The sequence below is a fragment of the Anolis carolinensis genome, chromosome 4 (assembly GCF_035594765.1).
Source record: "Anolis carolinensis isolate JA03-04 chromosome 4, rAnoCar3.1.pri, whole genome shotgun sequence".
In the NCBI taxonomy this organism is placed as follows: Eukaryota; Metazoa; Chordata; class Lepidosauria; order Squamata; family Dactyloidae; genus Anolis; species Anolis carolinensis.
In genome coordinates, this window is record NC_085844.1 from 46,375,040 (window position 1) to 46,385,029 (window position 9,990).

Here is a 9,990-nt window from a genome sequence, read left to right on the forward strand (position 1 = left end):
ATAAATGTAAAATATTGTTATTGTTATTCCAATTTATAGCAATGGGTTTTTGAGGCTGAGAGCATGCGACTTACCCAGAGTCACCTAGTGGGTTTTCATGGGTGATCTGAACTTTGATGTCCAGAGCTGTAGTCCACTAAGTCACACTGGCTCTCTATGATGCTTTGCATTAAACACAAAAAACAAATATTCACTTCCTTGCTTGTAGAGACTGCTATTTTCTCAGGTTGAAAGCACATCACAGCAGCATGACTCAAATTCCCTTACTGAAGAGGTAATACCTAAGACTGTTTCAGTTCTGATTTCATTACACTTCTTTACAACCTCATGTAAATTGAATGACAACAAATAGAAGGTTGGTAAAAAAAAAAATCCCAAGTTCCTAAGAGGTGTACAATTATTCAGTGGTAATATTCAGCATGGAAAATACATTGCAGTATGGCTGAGTTTGAAGAGTGAATGGATTTAGAAAGTAGGCCTGAAGAATTCTAGCTCGAAGCAGATTGGCAAAACATAAGACAGTGAACCTTCCATCCCTCAACTAAGGATCAAACTTGTTTCAAAGGGAATCAAGATGAATTGTAAATAAAGGGGGTAAAAAAAAATACAAATTGTCTCACACTTCACAATAAAGGGCACCTCAGTGCATCAAACAAGGTTAGCTGCATCAGAACAATGGTCAGAGCGAAACAAGGTTATTATTATTACCCCACTTTTCTGTCTACAAAAGAGCATCAAAGCGACTGACAGTAAAGCGTTCCTCCCCCCGCCCCCCCCCCCCGACATTGCTACTCGTCAGAGTGGCTCAAGCGGTAAGCGAACTACGCATTTTCTGAAGGCGCCATCCGCTAGGGGGCGTAGTTGAGGCGCATTCAGGTGCCCAGACTCCAGCTGCAAAAAGAGGGAAGGAAACGCCGCTTCTCTCCTCCCCAAAGCGGCGACCTCCTTCCTTCTTGCAAGGAAGGAGCCCAGCGCTTTGTGGAGCAGAGAAACGCTGCTTCTCTCCTCCCCAAGGCATCAACCCCCTTCCCTCTTGCAAGGAAGGAGTCCGGCACTTTGGGGAGCAGAGAAACTCCCCAAAGCGGTGACTCCCTTCCTTCTTGCAAGGAAGGAGACCGATGCTTTGGGGAGCAGAAAAACGCCGCTTCTCTCCTTCCCCAAGTGCCGGCCTCCTTTCTTGCTGCAACGAAGAGAGAAGCGGCGAGTGATAGGTTTGGGGGGGGGGCAAAAATACTGCTTGCTTACACTTGAAAATTACCTTGTTTGTAGTGAATTCATGTTTTCCAAAGACATTGTCTGGACAGCCCCCTTTTTGTTGCAGTAAGTCCCGCATTAAAGGGGCTGTCTGGATGGCCTTCTGCTGGGAGGCTGAGACAGAAGATTCAACTTCAAAGTTTTTAAAGATACATTAGCAGACTTCTCAGAAAAAAATCAATTATAGTTTACATTGAATTTACCAGAATATAAACTAGCTTTTTAATTTGAAAATATATTCAACAAATGATGTCTATGTTGGGAACTCTCTTGGACATCACTGAAGTTATGATTTTGTTTCTCTGTTATAGTTTTGAGGCATTAATTTTAGGTTTTCTTGTCATCTAAAAATGTTGCTGGGAAAATTAATTAATTCGTAATGACCTCAGTTATTCCAAATTAATTAAATACCCCCATTAGATCCAGGCCTTCCTAAAAATTCTGGGTCTAATGGGGTATTTGGCCTGTGGGGACTCACACCCCCCCCCCCAGGAAGTTCCAGGACTACCCAGAACTGCTCCAGGGTGCCACCTTTTTGCCACCCTGAACCTTTTGGGCTCCTGGAGCCCAAAGGTCTGGGATGGCACCCAACACCCCAGCCCCCCAAAAACTTAACCAGCCACCATTAAGGTGCTCTGTGAGTCTTCTTGAGGCAAAGAAATGACGCGCCAGGAGATGGGGGGGCAAGGAGGAAAATCACTTCTTCTCACCGGGAGGACACAATGAGCACCTTAATGTAGGCCGGGTAAGGTTTGTAAAGTTTTAAGGGTTGTTTTGGGGGGCTTTGGAGTAGTTACTGGGATGGCATGTAGCCACCCTCCTCGAGAAAGCCCGGATTTTGGGGTGGGGGAGTTCGGATGGGAATCCGAGTGGATTTTGGCACTGAAAGTGCTCTAAACCTCCCATCCCTCAGCAAAGAAACTGGAATTATATATGTATCAAAGGGGATCAGAAAAAAGGAAAACAAATATGAAATATGACCCCCCCCCCCGTAAAATTATAGCATTAAATCATTAATTTAATGACTACCCTCCAGACATTTGAGTCAAGTATTAAAAGAATGTAAAAAAAAATGCTTACAGATCTTTTTACACTTCTCCAGAAAGGATGTCAGTACATCAAAAAACAAGATTAACTGTGTCATAACAATCCCAATAAAGCAGGAGTCAATTGCTCAGAAACTTCCCTTCTCCATGGCAGTTCCCAGAAGGGAAAAATGCTTAGCTCCAATAAATTATAGCTAGCTTCTTTTCCTGGTTTGTGTTATTATGTCCACACAAGGCAACATAGATGTGAGCCAAAGATATGCACAGGGGTCAAAGTGTGTCAGGTTGCCAAGCTGTGAACTGTTTAAAAATGGTAAAACTATACTATTTGTAGGTGTCTTCCTAAATTTGAGACTTTAACTGTGTTAAGGAAGGCCATTCCTAAACGAAAAACAATATTTGTCTTGTTTTCCTTCTATGGCATGCTCATTTGAAAGTGTTTCTGACTGTGACTGAACCTTAGAAAACATGGAAAGATTCAAACAAAGAGGAAATTTTCTCTAGTAATGTGTGATCCTAATAAATTTTCCTATTTTAATATGAAAATACATGCATAATGATTTAAATTGCTTCCCTATTTCTACTTACTATTGAACTCAATTAACTTCCTTCTGACCACAGGATTTTCCTGGAAGGGAGGTAAACAGCTGCATTAGACAGCTGCTTGGCAGAGCTCAGCCATCTGAAACATGACTGAAGTAAAGCCTGGCCCACCTTCAAAAGCAGAAGAACTCAGGTGGAGGCATTCCTCAGAGCACGGGAATGTTACCTTGCACCTTTTTCCCAAATCAGAAGCATCATGGCGAGGATCCAAGTATGTAACATCAAATAATACATATGTTCCAGGAATTTGTCTCATTCCCATTTCAATTCTGCTCTTTAACACACACAGCCTTTACGCCACTTAGGTTCTGCTCTGACAATGCTTTCAGGGTGCTGTGGAAAGAGAAATCATTTCTTTCAACGTCCTCTGACAGAACGTCTCTCAGTGGAAATATTGGGGTATAGTAGGGGCAAATGAGGGTGTTGCCTCCCCAAATACAAATTTGCCCCAGCAGTGAACATTTCTACCATTAAAGCAACATAACACTTCATTTAGGATTTTCATAAGTAAAGTTTAGGCTTCTAAAAGAAATAGGAGTGCAATGTAATTAAGGGAATATGAACACTGCAGACAGAAGAATGCACAGTGTTAAATGCTACAAAGCTAAGAATTTGAGACAATGAAATTTTCAGTGGAACCTTAGGCCTATAAATCTGGATTATCTGCTTTGAACTGGATTATATGACAGTGTGGGCTAATATAATCCAGTTCATAGCAGACAATCAACTTTTTTATGACAGTGTAGATGGGGCCTTATTTCGGTCATGGTTATACAATAGCACTCTTAACTTTATACATACCTCTGGAGGATCTAATTGAATCCTGATATGCATATACTGAGAGAGAGTGGGGGAGGGGAGGGTTTATTTGAGTGGACAAACAGCAACTACAGGTTGAAAAGTTATTTTTTCAAAACATCTTCTGTGAAAAAACAGATTATAGTAATAAAAAGCCCAAACAATCCAGAACCCCAACCCTTTGAAAGATATGTTAGTAGTTGGGCTAAAGCTATAAAGTTGGGCTAAAGATGGACCATGAGGTCTCTTCCAACTCTACTATTCTATGATTCTATGATAAGGTAAAGGTAAAGGTTTCCCCTGGCATTAAGTCCAGCTGTGTCTGATTCTGGGGGTTGGTGCTCATCTCCATTTCTAAGCCAAAGAGCCGCCAGAGTAGACCTATTGATCTACTCACATTTGCATGTTTTCGAACTGCTAGGTTGGCAGAAGCTGGAGCTAACAGCGGGCGCTCACTCCGCTCCCCGGATTCGAACCTCTGACCTTTTGGTCTGCAAGTTCAGCAGTTCAGCGCTTTAACACACTGCACCACCGGGGCTCCCCAAAGCTATATACTCCCTGAAATATTGGTGTGTAGCCAGGGAGACAACGATCAAATTAAAACAATTGCGAGAAGCTATTCTCTCCCTCATTTCATCTTAAACCTGCTGTGGGAATCTGGGTTTCTCCCAGTCAATGCTGGAAGACAAGATTGCCAGTAAGCAAACCAGCTGTTAATTAGTGTTAGATGGGACTGATTCAGACCTTAAAATATTTCTTTCTAATGATTGGATTATTATTATTATTAGTAGTAGTAGTAGTAGTAGTAGTTGTAGTAGTAGTATATTGTATGACACAGCAAACAAGATAGATATGCTGGATTTCGTTTCACAAAATCACAAGTTGAACACTTCCCAAGTGTCTAGGACTGTGTGATGTATTTTCGGATGATACATGCAGATCCCAGTAGGGTGGCCTTTTGCAGTTGACAGATCGTAATTTTGTCAATGTCTATTGTTTCCAAATGCCGGCTGAGATCTTTTGGCACGGCACCCAGTGTGCCCATCACCACCAGGACCACCTGCACTGGTTTCTGCCAGAGTCTTTGAAGTTCAATCTTGAGGTCCGGATAGCGGCTGAGTTTTTTCTGTTGTTTTTCGTCAATGCGACTGTCACCTGGGATGGCGACATCAATGATCCAAACCTTTTTCTTTTCCACAACTATGATGTCTGGTGTGTTGTGTTCCAGAACTTTGTCAGTCTGGATTCGGAAGTCCCACAGTATCTTTGCGTGCTCATTCTCCACTGCCTTTGAAGGTTTGTGATCCCACCAGTTATTTACTGCTGGCAGGTGGTACTTGGGACATAAGTTCCAATGAATCATTTGGGCCACACAGTTGTGCCTCTGTTTGTAGTTTGTGCGATTTTCTTACAGCAGCTGAGGATATGATCAATCGTTTTGTCAGCTTCCTTGCACAGTCTACATTTTGGGTCACTAGCTGATTTTTCAATCTTGGCCTTAATTGCATTTGTTCTGATGTCTTGCTCCTGGGCTGCAATAATCAGGCCTTCTGTTCCCTTCTTCAGTGTTCCATTGGTGAGCCATAGCCAGGTCTTCTCCTTATCAGCTTTTCCTTCAATTTTGTCAAGGAACTGTCCATGCAATGCTTTGTTATGCCAGCTGTCAGCTCTAGTTTGTAGTGCAGTCTTCTTGTACTGATTCTTTGTCTGCTGTGCTTTGAGGAGTTTCTGATTTTTGACTTCAATCAAAGCAGGTTCTTCACTGTTTTTAAAGTTGGGAGTCTCTTTCTTACTGCATTTGCTGCAGCACGGGCCATGATTTTATCCTTGAGCTCCTGCTGTCTTGCTATCAATGTTCCTGGTACCTCACCAAGTGCTTCAAGTGTTGGTTCTTCAAATTCTTGCAAAAGCTCCACATTTTCTTCTGGTTCAGTCTGCTCCAGCGTTCCAAATGTTGCTGGAGTCTCTGCTACTGTCTGTACCAGGGCCGGTTGGACATATGAGGCTGCTGACGCGGCGGCCTCGGGCGCTGGCCGCTAGGGGCGCTGTCGAGGTGTCGACAGCAGCCCATAGCGCCACAGCAGAGATTGCCCAATTCTCCCTTAGTTCCTGGACGCGGCCGCAGCTCGCCCTGGCGACCTGCGGCCGCGTCTAGGAAGGGAGAATTGGGCGATCCCTGCTGTGTGCACGCACACAGCAGAGATCGCCCAATCCTCCTTTACTTCCTGGACGCGGCCGCAGCTCGCCCTGGCGACCTGCGGCCGCGTCTAGGAAGGGAGAATTGGGCGATCCCTGCTGTGTGCACGCACACAGCAGAGATCGCCCAATCCTCCTTTACTTCCTGGACGCGGCCGCAGCTCGCCCTGGTGACCTGCGGCCGCGTCTAGGAAGGGAGAATTGGGCGATCCCTGCTGTGTGCACGCACACAGCAGAGATCGCCCAATCCTCCTTTACTTCCTGGACGCGGCCGCAGCTCGCCCTGGTGACCTGCGGCCGCGTCTAGGAAGGGAGAATTGGGCGATCCCTGCTGTGTGCACGCACACAGCAGAGATCGCCCAATCCTCCTTTACTTCCTGGACGCGGCCGCAGCTCGCCCTGGTGACCTGCGGCCGCCTCTAGGAAGGGAGAATTGGGCGATCCCTGCTGTGTGCACGCACACAGCAGAGATCGCCCAATCCTCCTTTACTTCCTGGACGCGGCCGCAGCTCGCCCTGGCGACCTGCGGCCGCCTCTAGGAAGGGAGAATTGGGCGATCCCTGCTGTGTGCATGCACACAGCAGAGATCGCCCAATCCTCCTTTACTTCCTGGACGCGGCCGCAGATCGCCCTGGCGACCTGCGGCCGCCTCTAGGAAGGGAGAATTGGGCGATCCCTGCTGTGTGCACGCACACAGCAGAGATCGCCCAATCCTCCTTTACTTCCTGGACGCGGCCGCAGATCGCCCTGGCGACCTGCGGCCGCGTCTAGGAAGGGAGAATTGGGCGATCCCTGCTGTGTGCATGCACACAGCAGAGATCGCCCAATCCTCCTTTACTTCCTGGACGCGGCCGCAGCTCGCCCTGGCGACCTGCGGCCGCCTCTAGGAAGGGAGAATTGGGCGATCCCTGCTGTGTGCATGCACACAGCAGAGATCGCCCAATCCTCCTTTACTTCCTGGACGCGGCCGCAGATCGCCCTGGCGACCTGCGGCCGCCTCTAGGAAGGGAGAATTGGGCGATCCCTGCTGTGTGCATGCACACAGCAGAGATCGCCCAATCCTCCTTTACTTCCTGGACGCGGCCGCAGCTCGCCCTGGCGACCTGCGGCCGCGTCTAGGAAGGGAGAATTGGGCGATCCCTGCTGTGTGCATGCACACAGCAGAGATCGCCCAATCCTCCTTTACTTCCTGGACGCGGCCGCAGCTCGCCCTGGCGACCTGCGGCCGCCTCTAGGAAGGGAGAATTGGGCGATCCCTGCTGTGTGCATGCACACAGCAGAGATCGCCCAATCCTCCTTTACTTCCTGGACGCGGCCGCAGCTCGCCCTGGCGACCTGCGGCCGCCTCTAGGAAGGGAGAATTGGGCGATCCCTGCTGTGTGCATGCACACAGCAGAGATCGCCCAATCCTCCTTTACTTCCTGGACGCAGCCGCAGCTCGCCCTGGCGACCTGCGGCCGCGTCCAGGAAGGGAGAATTGGGCAAGGAGGAGGCAAGTGGACAATATCAACAGAAAGGAGGAAACCATGAAAATGAACAAAATCTGGCAAACATCATTTTAAAACTCTAAAATCAGGACAGTAAATAAAGAAACACACTCTGAAAAAGGGAATTCCAGACATGAAACAACCAGGTAACACCTCCCAACAAAGGATTCCCACAGGTAGGAATCAGCCAGACCTTGAAGCTGCAAGGCTTTTCACTCTAATCAAGGTGATTAATTGCAACATTCACACTTGCCTCCAACAGACAAGAATTCTTTCTCCCACCCTGGACCTTCCACAGATATATAAACCTCTCTTGCTTAGTTTCCAACAGACCTCACAACCTCAGAGGATGCCTGCCATAGATGTGGGCGAAACGTCAGGAGAGAATACTTCTGGAACATGGGCAAGCAGCCCGAAAGACATACAACAACCCTAAAGGGTAAATGTTTTCCTCCTGACATTAAGTCCAGTCATGTCTGATTCTGGGGTTTGGTGCTCATCTCCATTTCTAAGCCAAAGAGCCAGCCTTGTCCGTAGACTCCTCCAAGGTCATGTGGGATGACTGCATGGAGCGGCGTTACCTTCCCGCTGGAGCAGTACCTATTGATGCACTCACATTTGCATGTTTTTGAACTTCTGGGTTGGCAGAAGCTGGGGCTAACAGTGAGGGCTCAGTCTGGTCCCCCAATTCAAATCTGCTGCGGCCTTTCAGTCCAGAATTTCAGCAGCTCAGCGCTTTCACACGCTGTGCCATCAGGGGATATTATTTCCTAAAGGTTGTGAATATACAATATTTCTGATTGGTTTTTTTTTGTCTGTTAGAGGCAAGTATGAATGCTGCAATTAGGAAAAATGATAAGGATGTAAAGACCTTGCAGCTTTAAAGCCTGGCTGTTTCCTCCCTGAGTGAATTTTTTGTTGGGAGGTGTTAGCTGGCCCTGATTGTTTCCTGTCTGGAATTCCCCTGTTTTCAGAGTGGTGTTCTATGCGATATGTTATGTGCTTCTGCCGTCTGTGGCCGTGAGAAAACAGAGCATTTACCAGACTTTGATGATGGGAATACTTTGTTGGGAGGTGTTAGCTGGCCCTCTCACGATATATTGAAAACATTGACTACAAAAATGCGTTGGATAATCCAGAACATTGGATAAGCGAGTGTTGGATAAGTGAGACTCCACTGTGATTACTACATAGCATTACTATGCATGGAACTACTTTTTCTGTCAAATTTGTTGTCCAACATGATGTTTTGGTGCTTAATTTGTAAAATCATAACCTATTTTGATGTTCAATAGGCTTTTTCTTAATCTCTCCTTATTATCCAACATATTTGCTTATCCAACGTTCTGCCGGCCTACTTATGTTGGATAAGTGAAACTCTACTCTACATGTTTAATGTTTAATCCCTTGTTTTGGGAGTTGTAGTTGGTGACTGAATGTTTTGTTAATTAATTAATTGAGTAGGGAGTTGTAGTTGCTGGGATTTATAGTTTTAATAATTATATATTATATATACTAGTTGTGCCCGACCACGCTTTGTTGTGGCGAAGTATGGTGGTATGGGAAATAAAGTATTGAGGAACTTGTGGTAGTTAAGGTAAAGGGTAAACATGTTGTCGAAGGCTTTCATGGCCGGGATCACAGGGTTGTTGTATGTCTTTCGGGCTGTGTGGCCATGTTCCAGAAGTATTCTCTCCTGACGTTTCGCCCACATCTATGGCAGGCATCCTCAGAGGTTGTGAGGTATACCTCACAACCTCTGAGGATGCCTGCCATAGATGTGGGCGAAACGTCAGGAGAGAATACTTCTGGAACATGGCCACACAGCCCGAAAGACATACAACAACCCTAAAGGGTAAATGTTTTTCCCCAGACATTAAGTCCAGTCATGTCTGATTCTGGGGTTTGGTGCTCATCTCCATTTCTAAGCCAAAGAGCCAGCCTTGTCCGTAGACTCCTCCAAGGTCATGTGGGATGACTGCATGGAGCGGCGTTACCTTCCCGCTGGAGCAGTACCTATTGATGCACTCACATTTGCATGTTTTTGAACTTCTGGGTTGGCAGAAGCTGGGGCTAACAGTGAGGGCTCACTCTGGTCCCCCAATTCAAACCTGCTGCAGCCTGTCGGTCCAGAATTTCAGCAGCTCAGCGCTTTCACATGCTGTGCCATCAGGGGATATTATTTCTTAAAGGTTGTGAATATACAATATTTCTGATTTTTTTTTGTCTGTTAGAGGTAAGTATGAATGCTGCAATTAGGAAAAATGATAAGGATGTAATGGCTTTGCAGATTTACAGCCAGGCTGTTTCCTCTCTGAGTGAATTTTTTGTTGGGAGGTGTTAGCTGACCCTGATTGTTTCCTGTCTGGAATTCCCGTTTTCAGAGTGGTGTTCTTTGCGATATGGTATGTGCTTCTGCCGTCTGTGGCCGTGAGAAAACAGAGCATTTACCAGACTTTGATGATGGGAATACTTTGTTGGGAGGTGTTAGCTGGCCCTGATTGATTCATGACTGGATTTCCCCTGCTTTGCTACACCCATTACAATGGTCCACGCTGGCGTGGCACTTCTGAAGGACAAGAGTTCACTTCCTGAGAAAGGAAGTG